The sequence below is a fragment of the Rattus norvegicus genome, chromosome 5, assembly GCF_036323735.1.
Source record: "Rattus norvegicus strain BN/NHsdMcwi chromosome 5, GRCr8, whole genome shotgun sequence".
Taxonomy (NCBI): Eukaryota; Metazoa; Chordata; class Mammalia; order Rodentia; family Muridae; genus Rattus; species Rattus norvegicus.
In genome coordinates this window covers 155,967,173-155,983,544 of record NC_086023.1, presented here as the reverse complement: position 1 = coordinate 155,983,544, position 16,372 = coordinate 155,967,173, and the positions used below count along the sequence as shown (strand labels likewise).

The 16,372-nt window shown below is 50.0% G+C and overlaps 1 long non-coding RNA gene and 1 pseudogene across 1 annotated transcript; both read right to left on the bottom strand.

The window, feature by feature from the left end:
* Positions 1-2,342: 2,342 nt before the first annotated feature.
* On the bottom strand, positions 2,343-4,682 carry Rpl12-ps13 (ribosomal protein L12, pseudogene 13; annotated as a pseudogene).
* Positions 4,683-5,489: 807 nt separating this feature from the next.
* LOC134479042 (uncharacterized) lies at positions 5,490-15,210 on the bottom strand. The gene is made up of 2 exons (XR_010052002.1): positions 9,082-15,210; positions 5,490-8,358 (listed from the first exon to the last, which is right to left on the bottom strand). It is a non-coding gene; the product is annotated as an uncharacterized LOC134479042 (long non-coding RNA).
* Between the last annotated feature and the right edge of the window lie 1,162 nt (positions 15,211-16,372).

Genomic DNA, 16,372 nt, shown 5'->3' with positions numbered 1-16,372 from the left:
AACAGAAGCATTTCATGCCTTGGTGTCATGAAGGCACCCAAAGTCCTGAGATGTCCCAGACCAATCTTCCTAGTGAGATGCCACTGAGACCACTGAGGGCTTTGAGTAATGAGGTGTGAACTCCCCCAACCCCCACATAGCCCCTCCCCCGCATAGCCCCTCCCCCCGCACAGCCCCTCCCTGTTTCCTTCACAACACCAGACCATTCCCATCCAATCTGAAAGCTCTCGAGTCTCCTCTCTGAAGAACTGGCTCTCCTCCATGTCTGCTTCTTCCCCTGATTATAACTCTTCCGGCCTGTCCCTCATTGGTTTTCCGTTGCTGTGATAGACACAATGCCTGGAACAGCCTAGGGAGAAAAGGGTGTACTCTGTTTACCTGTCCCAATTGGTCACAGTCAATCAGTGCAGGAATTCAGGGCAGGAACCAGAAATCAGGAATTGAAGCAGAGGCCACAGAAGAACACCATACTTACCAGCTTCCCAGGGCTTCCCCAGCTTGTGTTTGCATAATCCAGGACTGCCTGCCCAGGGCTGGCACTGTCCACGGTAGCCTAGGCACTTCCATTATCAATCATAGTTAAGGAAATGCCCATATATGTGCCTCCAGGTCAATCGGATGGCGGTGCTTTCTCAATAGAGATTCCCTACTCCCAGATGACCTGAGCTAGTGTCAAATTGACAAAGATAGATAGATGATAGATAGATAGATAGATAGCCGGCATAGGGCCCCAGCTAGATATCAACTTCCTTAGGAAGCCAGCTTTGAGCATCCCTTGTATCCCCAGTACCCTCTGCTTGTCCCTCTTCTAATATCCTGAAGATTTTGTGAGGGCAGGAGCCACTAAGGAACAGCCATTTCCAGAAGCAAGATCAAAGGAGCTCAGTATAAAAACTGTCCTTTTTGAGGTCCTAGATACTTCTCTGTCCTACCTGTACTACCTACCCTAGCACAGCATCTGGGGTATATCTGTGACTAACAGTAAGTGAGTGGATAGACGGTGGTGGGGATGCTAAAGGGATGGGAGAGGGGAATCTGGTGTGATTTACCCCAGTACCACAGAGATGGTCCCATGGGAGAGAGCCCTTGAACCAATCAATGCCTGGATACTTCAGCCTTGTGTCTGGTCCCCTTCCTGTCCCACATCAATCAGAGGAAGGTGAGCTTGCCATGGTGGTGGGCAAAGCCAGACTTGGCTACATAGTGAGTTACAGGCTATATAAGACCCTTTCTGAAGGAAGGAAAGAAGGAAGGAGAGAAGGAAGGAAGGAAAGAAAGAAACAAAGAAACAAAGGAGGGAGAGAAGGAAGCAAACTAACCAACAAGGTCCTGGGGCTACCTCAGATCACAGCAGCAAACTGTGCCAAGCTTAACCGCTTGCCCTAGCGCTTGCCCTAGTGCTTGCCCTAGCCACCCACGGAGCCTGATCCCCTGCAAAGCTCTCCTGTAGCCCTCCTCTTTGGAAAAGCTCATGAAGGATTCACCTCCTCCCCGTTCCTGCCACTGAGAGGTCCTCCAGAAGCTTCAGTAGCCTACAGGTCCCACAGCTCCCCACTTGCCAGCCCTCCCCCACCTCTGGGCAGCACAGCTCTGCTGGGGTGGTGAGTGTGGGAGGCTGGCACCAGGGAGGTTGCAAGTTGGAAGTAAAATTCTAATCAAACACAGAATCCCTCGGTCTTCTCCCACTGCACCGAGGAAGGTGTTTTGGCTGAGTTATTACTCGTTTGTTCTCCGAGAACTCTCTGCGGCTTTGGAGCTAAGGGGAACTTGCAAGGTTGAGAGACTAAAAATCTCTTCCCTCCTCCTCCCCCCAGGCCGCTTCTTGCTCTTATTATTGCTTCTCTCTTCTGTCTCTCACTGTGGCAGGACCTTCGAGGAGACAGAGACGGCTGCATTTGGCCCATCGTCAAGGCACAAGGTGCTGGAGGGGCCATGCTGTCAGAAGCCCCCAGGGCTGGGAAGAGCTGGGGGTGAGGGGTCAGTGCAGTCAGCCTGTCATAATGGAGAAGTTGCAGAAGCCACTGAGGAAGGGACAGCCTTTCTCAGAAGAAAATATCAAAGGGGTTTAAGATAAAAGCTGCCTCTTCGTGGCTTGTTTTTTGAAACAGTCTTCTGTATTGTCCAGGCTAGCCTAGAACTCACTACGTACCTGAGGATAACCTTAAACTCCTGATCCTCCCGCCTCCATGCCTATTAAGTATTGCAATTTCAAGGATGCAACACTATCCCTGGCTTCTGCACCGTTGGAAACCCAACCCAGGCACTCTACCTACTGGGGTATGTCCCAGCCCCTCCCCTAAACTGAGAAACCCTTGAGTCTTCTCTTCAGAGATCTACCTTGATCTGAGTCACCTTTGAAGTCCCTCCTCGATCTGGCACCCCAGTTTCCGTTCTAACTCCTGCACCCACCCCCTAGCTTACCCAGTCACACAAATGAGCCTCAGAAGGCTTACACATTAAACTCTCCCCACTGAGGCCAGAACTGAACCCAGCTCCCTGGCCCGGCTCACTGTCCACTCAAACGCCCTTTCTGCCTTCACCTGACTCCAAGCCCGAGATGCCCGTTTTCTTCCTGTACCCAGAACATGGCCAACTCTCTTCCTCAGGTCTCGTTGCAAAAGTCACTTCCAAAAGGGCTTTCCCCCACCCACCTGTTCTAAGGTGACACCCACCCCTGTCACTACAGGCCTGGTTACCCATCCCCAACTCTGGGCTAGCTTTGCACAGCATCGGGAAGCCGCACCGGGTGTGCTGAATTAATTAAGTTGGAATCATATTCCCTAAATACCCTTCCCTGGGTGGTGCTGGGGAGGAGCATGGGCTGGAGGGAGAGGGTGTGCAGCTTTGAGACTCATTTCTGTGAGGTGGGGGAGCGGAGGGAAGGGACCACAGCTGTGTTTGCAAATCACTACTCTGCTGGCCCATCTTGGCGGTGAGGAGCAAATGCCCCACCCCCACCAGCGATTTCTCCCTTGCATTGCTCAGCCCCCGGTGGGTATGTGGAGCTCGGTGGTGAACCGTACCAGAAGATCACCTGGGAAGAGGTTGGAGATCACATGAGACACGTGCATCAGGTTGCCATTTGTGGTCTCAAGGTTTTGTCAGCTTGTCCCAGACCTAGATGTACCTGGGAAGAGGGAACTTAGATGAAAATGTTGCCTCCATCAGATTGGCCTGTACACACGTTGCCACCATCAGATTGGCCCGTACACACGTGTTAGGGCTTTTGAATGTATGTGGATGTATGTGGCGGGCCCAGCCCACTGTGCGTGGTAGCATCCCTAGACACGTGACTCTGTGGTCTCTGCTTCAGTTGCTGCCTCCAGGCTCCTGCCTTGTTTTCCTGATGGTGCACATGTGAGGCACAGAAACCCCTTTGGTCAGTGTCTATCACAGCAACAGAGAAGCAAACCAGGATACTGTTTCTCCTTCCCCTGCCACACCCAACTTTCCCTGCCTGCCGAACTGCAGCTACCCCACCTGACCCCAGACACCGAGGCAGCTGCCACCCACCAGTTCCACATTTCAGTCAGCCCACAGGAAAGCCCTGATCCTGCCCCACCTGGGGTAACACCACGGGGCAGATAGAAGCCTCAGCTCTCGGCGGAGTCACGCCTTTCCAGCTAGCTACACTCATGGTACTCCTTACTGCACTCGTTGGTAAGAACCTTCCTAGCCAAGGTCCCGGCTGCCTTTTCTCAGCGGTATCCCCAGCACTGAAAACAGCATCTGGCACACAGTTGGGTGCTCAATAGTTATGAAGGACTGACGAGTGCTGTGAGCTGGCACTCTGGTGACTAAGGAGTCACTGGGGAAGGACAAGATGATCAATCTCATACTCACTGTGTACTTGCCTACCAGGGAGATCTACTCATTCTGCTTCCCACTGCATCCTTCCTTTTTTTTTTTTTTTTTTTTTTTTTTTGGTTATCAGATAGTCTTTTATTTAAATATTTTCTTGCTGCTTCTTAACTAGCTGGGCACTCCACTGCACTGCTGTTGATGTCATCTATGATGTCATTAGGGTGGCAGCCCACAGACTGTGCAGTACCCAGGATCTCCTTGATAGTTCCAGAAAGTTCTCTGGCCGAAGACCGGTGTCTCATCTGCCGGGCAATGTTGACAATCTCATCAAAAGTGATGTTTCCATTGTGTTTAATGTTTTTTCTGCTTCTTCCTGTCTCTTGGCGGCTCCTTGAGGGCTTTGATGATCAGGGAAGAGGCGGAGGGCACCACCTCAGTCTGGGCCTGTCTGTTCTGGATGGTCAGTTTCACTGTCATCCTGAGGCCTTTCCAGTCACTGGTAGCCTTGGCGATGTCATCACTAACTTTTTTGGGAGACACACCCAGAGGAGAGATCTTAGGGGCCAAGGCAGTTGTGGCACCGACCTCACCTCTGGTGCACCTCAAGAACACGACTTTGATCTCATTGGGGTCGAACTTGGGCGGCATGGTGGAGGTGAATGGTGTCGGATGAACCCAGATTCGGGACGACCGAAGAAAGTTATACTGTTGCCTCCTCCGAACCGAAAGCCGAAAAAGACTGCATCCTTCTTTTTTTTTTTTCTATTCTTTTTTCGGAGCTGGGGATTGAACCCAGGGCCTTGTGCTTGCTAGGCAAGTGCTCTACCACTGAGCCAAATCCCCAACCCCAGACTGCATCCTTCTTAACGCTGGCCTTAGCTCCTAGGCACCCATCCCTCCCTCCCTGCCCGTCTGTCTCTTACCCCTTCTTCTAACCATTCCCTAGAATCTGGTTTCTGTCTCATGATCACACAGTTGGCCATGACGAAGGTCACTAGGACTCAACTGGCTGCAGCCAGTCCCCTCCCCAGTCTTCCCCTTCTTTGTTCTAACCACGGCCCCCTTTCCCCCCTCTCTCAGGGTGGGCCTCAGGATCTCCAGTCTTCCCTTTGAGTTTTGAGCTTTGCTGTTCGTGACACTTGAGATGGAACCCAGAGCCCAAATGGGGCCAGGCAAGTGCTCTCCTCTGAGCCACATGCCCGGCCCCAGGTCTTTCCCTTGATTCCCCTCCACCCCGGTTTCTCCTTCCAGCCCCGCCCTACACAATAAACGCCCACCTCTGCCCATCACCTGACCCATTGCCTACAACGTCGTGATTTCAAAACGAACTCCGGTTTCTGCAGCTCTCCAGAGCCCTCCACTCCAACAGCCAAAGACAGTTGTGACATCCTGAGACACAGATGTGCCTAGTGGGGATGTGTTATTGTAAGCTGACGTCCTAGCCATGAAACTCCATTCCTTACGCCGTCGCTGAGCTAAGCCTATTGAGGCTGTGGAAAGACTTGTGGGTGGGAAGAGCCTAGAGCCGTAGCCTCAGTCACTGGTGTCACCAGTACACATGAGACTTAGACACGGGAGGAGTCAGAGGCCTACCGGGTGAGTGTGTGCTCGAGTTAGTGCATGAGAGGTAAGGGACGCCCGTTGTTTTCTGCATATTCTGAACTAAAAGAAATAGGTTGAGGTATTTGCTGGGAGGCCAAAGCACACCTGTAGGCTGGGAATGCTGGAATCTCACAAGTACACGACTTCCTTACTTCCCCGCGGGAGGAAGTATGAGGGCATTCAGCGAAGGTGATGGAGACCCAAGGATGCAGTCTTTGAAGATTTCCCCGTAAGGTCCTTGATAATTAGATCCAAGGGAGGACAACCAAATGCCAATCAATCTGGCTTAGCCTACTATGCTGTAGGATTCTATGCCCTAGACACCAGTCACAGCCCAGGGCAGCAGCTGGAAAAATCTCAGCTCGCTACAAGTGCTGCACGCAATCCCAACCACCTGGGTCTCTGCGTCTGTGGAAGGGGACATCTGGTGGCCAGCAGTCAGTGTTCCTGGTGTGACACTTATACACACCTGGTGCTTGGCAGTCTAAGGTAACCCTCTCTGTTACCCTGCTCAGATGTATCCCTTTCTCTACCTAGTGATGAGGAAAGGAAGCTCAGAAATGGCCAAGGGCTGGACCAAGAACATGGAACCAGTGAAAGGTTGGATCTAAACCAGGGCTGTCTGACTGGGACATGGGTCCACCATCTCCCCCTCCCCCGCCCATTTCCCTAGTATGCTTGAGCATTATAGTTAATCTAAAAAAATTATCTGTATTTATGTATATGTGTCTGTATGTATTCTCAGGCATGGTGTGTGTGTGTGTGTGTGTGTGTGTGTGTGTGTGTGTGTGTGTGTGTGCATGCCCGTGCATGTGTGCGTGCGTGTGTGCATGTTCTCAGAGACCACACGAGGGTGTCAGAGTTACAGGGGGTTTGTAAGCTACCCAGTGTAAGTTCTGGGAACTGAACATGGGTCCTCTGGAAAAGGAGCAAGTGCTTTTTTATATACTTTTTTTTCTTTTTTTTTTCGGAGCTGGGGACCGAACCCAGGGCCTTGCGCTCGCTAGGCAAGCGCTCTTCCGCTGAGCTAAATCCCCAACCCCGGAGCAAGTGCTTTTAACCACTGAAACATCCATGCCTTCAGCCCCACATGATGCTCCTGCAGCCTTCTGTGAGATTTCTGATGGGTGTGTAACCCCTCCTCTCTGTGCCCACAGCATCCAGAACTTGCCCTGTGAGTCCAGGGTCTGGCCACCTGGCTGCCTGTCAGAATGCAGGTGATTTAAAGATCGGAAATCTCCCAAGAGGTCACTTTCCTAGCAACAGGTGGCTGTTTCACAGTGGATGGATGGACAGATGCATGGATGGATGGATGGATGGATGGATATAGGGGCAGGTGAATGGCTGTATCCATGTATACGTGGAAAATGAATGGATCCGTAAGTGGATGGATTCATGGATAGAGGGATGAATGAATGGATTCTCGGATGCATAGACATGTGGGTGAGGTCAGTGGGTGCACACGTACATGTGTGCAAGGAAATGAATGCGTACATGCATACATGGGTAGAGAGATGGATAAAATAAAATTAGGAAAGGAGTACCCAGGCATGGTGACACAGATCTATAATCCAAGCGAACTCAGGAGTCGGGGACTATACTGTGCACAGGAGTTCGAGGCCAGCCTGGGCTACAGTGGCAATACCTTGTTTCCAAACAAGTTAAAAACCACTAAAGGTGGGAGACAGAGAGCGGTAAGACCTTGACAACTGTTATCATGATCGTTTAAAGCAATATTCCAAGAGAGGTTGAGAAAAGCTATATCCGAGTCTAAAGCAGACATCTAGCACAGGGGCCACAATAGCCTCAGGATGCACAGAAGCCTCAGCAAAATGGCCTGAAGGGGGCAGGGCTAGAGGGATGGCTTGAGTTAAGGTTAAGAGTACTGGCGGGGTTGGGGATTTAGCTCAGTAGTAGAGCGCTTGCCTAGGAAGCACAAGGGCCTGGGTTCGGTCCCCAGCTCTGAAAAAAGAACAAAAGAGTACGGGTTTCGTTCCCAGCGTTCAGGTCACAACCTGAACAGGCTCACAACCACCTGTAACTCTGGCTCCTGCCTGTCTCAGGGACCTCCTCCTGCACCCTAGGGTACCTGCTATCCTGAGCACGTGCCCACATGCAGATACACACCCATACACGTGATTTTAAAATAATAAAAATAATTCCTTAAAAAAAAAAAAAAAAAGGAGGTGAGAACCACCTACGGGCATCCCTGGTCTTGTGTCAGACACTACCTAAGACAGACACACATGCACTGAATGCAAGTGGCAAAATTCTTACTGGATTTGATGAGGAGCCATTGCATGCCTACTATGCGCTTGGCACAGTCGTTTGCAGACCAGCTGGCAGCTGGCTGGCATACTCTCTCTCTGGCAGGCTGCCGGCCTGGCAAGCCAACAGATGAGGCCAGAATCACTTTCCCAGAAGCTGGCATTTCCTTCTCTGTTCATGCCCTTGTCTCCCTGGATCCTGGGAGTGTGACACCGGCAGGAGTGGACAGAGTGATTTAGTCTCCTTTTTGATGCTGCCTGCCTGGGGAGCCGTCTCTACCCGTCAGGTGGTGACAGTTTATAGCTGTGGGTATTTAAACAGCCCAGGCTATTTGTTTCAACAGATGTCGTATAAAATCATTAAAGCAGCAGATGAGAGATGGAAGGCACAGCCCAGACTGTTTAGAGAAGGGCTACCTGTGAGCTGTCATCCCGACATTGATGTGGGTGTGTTCCCGGGGTGTCCGGGTGGTGATGGCAGAGATACAATCCCTCTTATGTCCAAACAGAAGGTCCTTTCAAGTCCGTCTTCCAGCAATTGTTGTCTGTCGGGGAACAAGGTTTATTCTTTCTGGATAATTTCGAGCAGTAGACCCTCACCATAGACGAGCTGGAGAGGACTATGATGTCGCCCAGCATGGAGGACTTGTTCGGCATGTTTGAGATACTGGGTTCCACCCCGGCACTGCAAAAAATTAAAAATATTTGGAATGGAGGGGAGATCAGGCTTCGTTGCGGTGCACATGTGTAACCCAGCATTCAGGAGGCAGAGATAAGAGGATTAAAAAGTTCTAAGCTGGGGCTGGGGATTTAGCTCAGTGGTAGAGCACTTGCCTAGCAAGCGCAAGGCCCTGGGTTCGGTCCCCAGCTCCAAAAAAAAAAAAAAGAAAAAAAAAGTTCTAAGCTAGGGCCAATGATGGGGTAAGGGTGCTATTAATCACCTGAGTTAGGTCCCCAGAACCCACTGATGGAAGAGAACTGACTCCCGAAGGTTGTTCTCTGACCTCCACAAACCTGTGCTGTAGCACAAGCATGCACGCACGCGCACGCACACACACACACATGCACACACACACACATACACACACATATACACACATATACATACACACATACACATACATACACACATACACATACATACACACATACACATACATACACACATACACACATACACACACATACATACACACACACAACACAAAAAAAATAAGTAAATAAAGTAGCTACTGAAACATTTGCCCAGTCCCCTTGTGATGTCTTTACTTGAGAGTTCATTACAAGAAAGTAAATTTATTAAAACAAATAAATAAGTAGATGTTGCAGGCCAACCTGGGCTACATAGTGTTTTCTGGGCCATCCTGGGCTATGAAACTGTCTCAAAGCTGGGTATAGCAGTACATACCTTTAATCCCAGCACTTAAGAGACAGAGGCAGGCAGATCTCTGTGATTCTGGTCTACATATCAAGTTCCAGAACAGTTGGGGATACATGGTGAGGCCCTGTCTGCAAAACAAAAACACACAAACAAAAAACACCTCCCCGCCCCCAATGAAAGTAAAAGAAAAAAAGAGAATAAAAACTATATCTTAACCCTAACCCACACACACCCCCAAAATATGGTTAACATTTTTCTATCCCATTATTATTATTATTATTATTATTATTATTATTATTATTATTATTATTATTTACATGTATACTTATTATTTATACAAACTTGATATAACTAAGGTGACAAATGTCACTTATAATAGCTGACTCTTAGTATGTGGTATGGGTTATCTTACATAGCCTGACAAATATAACCCATTTAATTTTAGTGGTGCCCTTGTACGACATTTTCTTTCTCCTTCCTTTACATGAAGAAACTGAGGCACAGCGTGGCTGGGTTGTGCCAGTTCACAGTATGCAAGCAGCAGGACTGTGACTCGAGTCATCCCAGTCACTGTCTGTCTCACCACAGACGCCATCTTTGTTCGCCTTTGTCCTATACATACAGCACATATGTAGTGCATCAACAGGCTTGCATTTGTATTCATTTTTTTTCCACACTAAAGATGGAACCCAGAGCCTCCCACAATTTTACCAAGTGTTCTAGCGCTGATTTACAACCTCGGCTTCAATTTTGAGGCAAGGTCACACGTAGCCAAGGCTGTCCTCTAACTCGTGAAGTAACTGAGGATGGCTTTGGACTCCTGATCGTCCAGGGCTGAGGTTACAGGCGTGCACTACATCTGGCTCTGAAATATTATTTCTCGATTGTTGCCAATAATTCCAAGTGGATGAACTAGTTCAGTTGGCCATCCACCTTCTTGTTCTGGGTTTCCCCCCTGCATTTTTTGGGATTCTCTGCCTTGCAGCGACTGAACTGTCGCAGAAGAGAGCCCCTGGCTCTTAAGGTGCGCATTCCTGAGATCGCGCCCACTCCGGGCATCAGCTAACAAAGCTGGCCCCAGCTCCTCTCTGAGCCCTGAAAGCAACAATTCCTGGCCTCCTCCCCACCCCACCCTCCTTGAAACAGCAAGCCGGGGAGCTCTGCAGAGACTCCCACTTGGAACTAAATATATTACAAGCATATCCCCGCCCACCTCCCGGGAGTCGGGGGAGACGGTGTGGGCGGTCAGCCTGTGCTGCAGGGGGCAAGTACCTGATCTCCCACCATACTTGACGACCTCAAACCCTGTTTCTTCTGTGAGCATCATGACAGCCATATAAGAGTCTTTTTTTTTTTTTTTTTTTTTTGGTTCTTTTTTTTCGGAGCTGGGGACCGAACCCAGGGCCTTGCGCTTAAGCGCTCTACCACTGAGCTAAATCCCCAGCCCCCATCTAAGAGTCCTTTGAAGCTAGGAAACTCCATATGCAAGAGGTTGCTATTGTTGCAGCACAAACTCAACAGGATCCCCTGGGGAATGGCTCTGTGCCTGACATTTGTGCGCAGCCCCAAGGAAATGAAGACAAGCAAGAGAGAGCGTTCCAGCAACTGTCCCAAAGGGAAACATGGGCTGATGGAGGAAGATGTCCAGCAGTGGGGCATACCGAGGGTGGGTACACAGGAGGGAAGGCAATGGGCTTTGGGAGCCTAAGGAAGAGACCCACTCAGGTAGAGGGTAATCCTGAAAGTCTTCCTGGAAGCTGTGCTATCTCGGCTGACACCTACTCTTGATCTTAGTCAGAAGGCTGAGAAGCAGTTCAACAACGAGCCCTGGGGGCCAAACAGGATTTAGCTGGAGGGCAGGAGCTGAGACATAAGTAGGACATTCTAGAAAGAACAGTGTAGAGCCTGGGTGTTGTAGACTCGAGGAGAGAGGTGAGGTAGACTGTTGTGTGACACTATTACTGGGAGATAAGAATGAATGTCTACACATCCCAGATAGGTTAAGATAACCCAGGAGGTTATCTTGATTGTGTTAATTGAGGTCAGAAGAGCCATCCACTGTGGGTAGAATCATTCCCTAAATAGGATCCTGGACTGTAAAAGATGGAGAAGGGCCTGAATAGAAGCATGCACTCAAAGACAAACCAAAGTAAGGATCCAACTTGGTGAACTTTGGAATGACAACTCACAAAAGCTAGAATCCTGGAGCATGTCTTATGATTTGATAGGTTGGAGAGGGTATCTTCCAGGCAGCTCAGCTTGTCTGAGAGTGTCTCATCTGTTCTTATTGTTTAAATAAGATTGGGGGAATAGAGGGATTAGTGCTTATGATCAGTTTCAGGGAATTCCTGGGGCTTCTCAGTTGTTTGCTTCCTGCATCTTTTTTTTTCTTTATTAAACCATTTTCTTTTTAAAAAGATTTTATTTTACTTATGTGTGTGAGGGACATGTGGCCCTCAAAAGCCAGAAGCATGTGATTGATCAGAGCTGAGGTTGTGAGCTACTACATGTGACCTCATTTTCTGGGAGTCAAATTTCAGTAGTCCGGGCTGGAGAGATGGCTCAGCGGTTAAGAGCACCCGACTACTCTTCCAGAGGTCCTGAGTTCAATTCCCAGCAACCACATGGTGGCTCACAACCATCTGTAAAGAGATCCGATGCCTTCTTCTGGTGTATCTGAAGACAGCTACAGTGTACTTATATATATAATAAATGATAAATCTTTTTTAAAAAAATTTTTCAGTAGTCCTCCAAGAAGAGCAGTGTATGCTCTTACAATGAAGCATCTCTCCAGTCTCATGCCTGAGTCTTAACTAGTGTCCCTACAAGATTCCATCTTGCAGGAAATTACCACACACTAATGAAGACTACACCCTCATTTGTCCCATTAACTGTGGGGGAAGCCTGGAAAAAGCACCATACACTCCCTCCCCAGGCATTGCCACTTTGTGGCCTAAGGTAGCCCAATACATTGGAAAGGTACACTGAACATCAGGACCCTGGTTCATGGGACAATCAAGCAATCTCAGGAGGATCCTGCCTGACCTTGGTTTTTACCCTCTGATATCTTCTGTGAAGGATGATGTCAACCTGACAGAACCCAGAATCAAGTAGAAGATGAACCTCTTAGGCATACCCAGGGAGTTATCTCGATTGTATTAATTGAGGTCAGAAGACCCGTCCACTGTGGGTGGCATCATTCCCTTGGTAGGATCCTGAACTGTGGAAGACGGAGAAGGGGCTGAGCGTGCTTCTGTTTGCTTCCTGTTTATGGGTGTGATCAGCTGCTTCATGCTCCTGCCCAGCTTGCCTTCCCTTCCCTCTCCTTGAACCATGGGCTGAAATAAACTCTCCCTCCCTCAAGTTGACTTTTTCACCCCAAAGTCCAGACCTGAGGAGGGGTCCAAGAGTAGAACCTATTATTTTGTGGATGGTGCTGGACCATGTTCATTGTGGTTCTTCTATAGACCTTGAGGCTGAGGTCTATGACCCTGTTTCCAAAATGAAGATCAGGACTTCAAATAGTAAAGCCCTGGCCATTCACACGCTGAGTTCAAGTTAATGGGGACATCAAGATAATAGCTGGTCTTCAGCCTCCTCATGGATTCCCTTAGACAGAATATTTCTCTAAACTTTTGACAAGTAACAATAGGAATGCCATCTCTGCATGCTGCTTGGGGTGTGGGACTTGCTGAGACGTCCACCCAAAGGACATAGCATGGAGACTGCTTGGCATCTGAATCTCTCTGAATTCTCACATTGCACTGACTGAGCTCCCTACTCAGACTACAACAAGCTCTGCTTTCCAGCTTGGCTGGGACTCCAGGAAGACCTACCCTGTCACCCTCTGAGCATCTCAGAAATGTCCCTCTGGCTGTCAGTCCCACCCGCCAGCAGTAGAAGCAGAGTAAGGTTCCAGTGGTCCAAGGAAACTGGCACTCCCAGGTATTCAATAGAAAAGCAAGGAAGGAGGTCCTGGTGTGTTACTCCACAGGAGACCCTCCACCTCTCTGGGCCTCCGTTTCTTCACAGTGACAGGAGATCTGTGAACCCTGAAGCCATGAAGCATTTACAGTGGGAGTTCATTTCCTCTCCCACAAACACTGGCTTAGATACTGCTCTATAGACAGCAGCAAACAAGACACACACGTCCCCAAGAGGGCCTGTTTCCCTGTGTGTCACATGGGGTTTACATCACCAAATCACTGAGAAGATCCCTAAGTGAACACCCAAGAGCAGCTTAGCCCGAGGGCTGGCGCTCCCTACACACCCGCCTTTAAAGGCATTCTTCCTTGGGAATAAGGATTGGAGGGCTGGAGGTTGGGGACTTAGCTCAGTGGTAGAGCGCTTGCCTAGCAAGTTCGAGGCCCTGGGTTCAGTCCCGGGGGCGTCGGGTAGAGGGTAGGGGGGTGGGAACTGGAGGGCCGGAGAGATGGATCAGCCATTACAGGCTAAGCTCACTACTGAAAATAGAAGAATTGAGTAAGGAAGCAGAGCATGTGGCTACCTGGGTTATAGCTGCACAAAGCGAGATGGCCTGTTACAGCAGCCTATGTCTGAGCAGACGTGACCAAGGGTCTTACTCCCACTGTAAAGTCTCCTAGACAGAATTTCTTGTTTAGCCCATGATTGGGGGTCGCCTCTTTGGTTCTGGGCTGTATTGAGATGTTTCCCAGTGTCCCTGGATTCTACCAACTAGATAGTAATTGCATTCCTTCTTCCTAGCCATAGCTGCCATCAGAAGTCCCCTGAAGGTCCAAGTCAGTCACCCCTGAGAACTCCTGCTCTGCAGCTCTCAGGGGTCTGGGAGGTGTAGCATGAGTAGAGCATATACCTAACATACGTAAGAGCCATCCACAAAGGCTTGACCCCAGCATGTAGAACAGTTGTGTGTGTCAGTGCTTGAGAAGTAGAGACAGGAATTCAAGGTAACCCTGGGTTACACTGTGGGTACGCGAAGGCCTCCTGGGCTACAGGAGACCTTGGAGAGAGCACACCAACAGACAACAAACCAACCCTTGAGCTTGCATTTGAGAGTCTCTGCGACCCACCCTCTTCCCCTTTCCTCTCAATCACTTCCCTAAGGACCTGCCCTGACTCAGGCAAACCTCTGTCCTCTGCTCCTGGATGCTCCTACCAAGAGCTCCAGCCCGCCTCTGTTTCTTTTAAAATTTTTACTATTATATGAGAGACAAATCGGCACATGTGTGGAGTTAGAGGGCAGCGTTGGTTCTGCCTTCCCACCTTCTAATCGGGCTCACACAGCAAGCACCTTAACCCACTGAGCCCCAAACTCCACCTGCGCCCCTCTGCCACCCGAGGGTGCCATTTCTGTGCAACCAGCCCTTATCATACAAGGCACTAACTCCATCTTAAATGTAACGGTAGCAGGTGTCTGTCCTTTGCTTCCTGTCTCAGACACTGCCACCCCCACCCTACTCCCAATTGCAGTTTGAGGGCAAGAGCTCTTCCTGACTTCCTGGTGTCCATGTTGTATTCCCAGCACTAAGGACGGTGTAGAGGCCGGCTGTGAGAAATGTAACCCCTTCACACAATGACATCTGTTACATTGTTACAGACAAAATGTAACTCAAATGCTCACACAGATACCACCTGCAAAGAGCGGCAGCTGAAGAAGAAGCCTTGGAATCAGGGTTAAGCCCATAGAGGTGAAGAGAGCAAGACTGGGTCCAGCTGTTTCCACTTCTGGCTCCTTCCTCGACCTCTCCAGGCCTCAGTGTCTCAGTCACAGATGTCCAGATAATCTATAGCATCCTCGGGTCGTCCGAGTGCTAGGAGAATCTAGTAAAACACATGCAGAATGTTCTGTGTTGTGGTGCATGTCAGAAATTTAAAGGCACATAATGGTGACAGTGGACCCAGATACAATGCAAGGGCCACACTTCTACGTCGCCATTTGGGATGTGATCATCAGTCCTGGAAGCATACAGAACAGGAATTACCACCCTAATGCCACAGAAGAAGACGCTAAGGTTCATGGGGAGCCAAGTGATGCAGTCAATGCCCCTGGCAAGAAGGAGAGAGGAGAAAGCTGTCTCCTCCTCGGGCTTCCCTTGGGGTCTAGTCCAGGAAACTTCTTGGACAATGAAGGAAAAAGGGCTGCTGGAACCAGAAAGTGGAGACACAGCGCAAGGGGGGAGGGTTGGGGAGGACAGGGAGGGAGGAGGATGGAGGGCGGGCAGGGAGGCCTCCGGGGAGGCCGCCAGACACGGTAAATAATTCACATAGAAGAACTGAAGATAGCCTTCAAGCTCGGGGGGGATTGGGCCAGGTCGCAAAAGCTCAGACGTCTGGAGGGGACTTGTGGTCTTTCCTGTCTGCGAGCCAAGAATTCTTGTGGCCTTGGCTGCCAGGAAAGCACAGTCCCAGGTGCCACTCCCCGCACTGAGGGAGGGAGCTCCCCGGAACTGCCCTGGCGGGGCAACCTGCCTGCCTGGCCCACATCTCCGCCCAGCCGTCCCCATGGCAACCGGTTGGCCTGGTCCAGGGTTCACCACCTAGTAGATCCTTGGCCCTCCCTCCTCGCTCCCCCTCGCCCCCCACCCCCGCGCCCGCGCGAAGATGAGCACCTCACGATCTATCCCTGAGTCCCGAGGGCTGAGAGCCTCCAGCTTAAATAAATAAACACATAATGACTAGCAAGCTGTGAGAACCCCTCCTTGCACTGGGGCTGCCCAGACCACAAGCTTAAGGGACCAAATCTAGCAGGATTTCAGTCCCAGAGGGTAAGTAGGCAGGTGCCATTGCTGCTCCGCGCCTCACTGTTCCCTATCTGTAGAATGGGGTTGAGACAAAAACTACCTAGGAGAATTGCTGTAAAGATTCAGAGATTTAAATGGGAGCAGGACAGAGCAACTATTAGTCTGCAACTAAAGATGAGGGGGAAATTTTTTTTCACATAGAGAAACGAGTACGAGAGAGACAATAAACTTGCCAAGGACGGTGGTCACAGGGCCAGCTCTGGCCGAAAGGAAGGAAATCCTGAACTCTTCGTGAAACTCAAAAGCTGGGTGCAGACAGCCAGTTCCCCGGGACTCCCCTAGAGGTTGCCTACACTTCCCCTGGGCCCACCCCCACCTCCACTCTCTTGAAATTCAGTCATTGAAAGGTCACAGACCAGACACTGTGGTTTCTGAACCGGAAAAGGCCTCCCTCTAGCAAGCCCTGTCTACCCAGTGCCAAGCACAAGCCCCGCCCCCTCTCTGCCTGCCAGAAAAAAATTTGTTGAATGAATATGGACTTAATTAATGAATTCACTAAGTTCATCTCCTCCATAAAACACCCTCCCAGGGTAAAC